Source organism: Dermacentor andersoni, chromosome 5, assembly GCF_023375885.2.
Source record: "Dermacentor andersoni chromosome 5, qqDerAnde1_hic_scaffold, whole genome shotgun sequence".
Lineage (NCBI taxonomy): Eukaryota > Metazoa > Arthropoda > Arachnida > Ixodida > Ixodidae > Dermacentor > Dermacentor andersoni.
The window spans coordinates 134,826,051-134,826,323 of record NC_092818.1 but is presented as its reverse complement, the minus strand read 5'-3'; positions in this window follow the sequence as shown (position 1 = coordinate 134,826,323).

The window sequence follows — 273 nt, the reverse complement described above, 5'->3', positions numbered from 1 at the left end:
TGAATGCTTTGTAGCACATTGCAGAAAGGCCGCCGTTCCTGCGACCCGGTCGACGGAGTGGAAAGGGGGGGTAAGCGTTATAGTGCCCTGGTCGTTCGAACGCTTAGGGCCCAAAAGCGTTAGGTTCACCCAAATAGACGCTAAATAATGGTTTGGCTTGGCTCCGTATATTATTTTTAAATAGGTGGCGCTAAAGCGATGAACGCTACGAGAGCCCTGAATCGGTGCTTCCGTTCTGCCCGTGCGGTCTGCGCGCCTGTGTCCGTGGCTGTA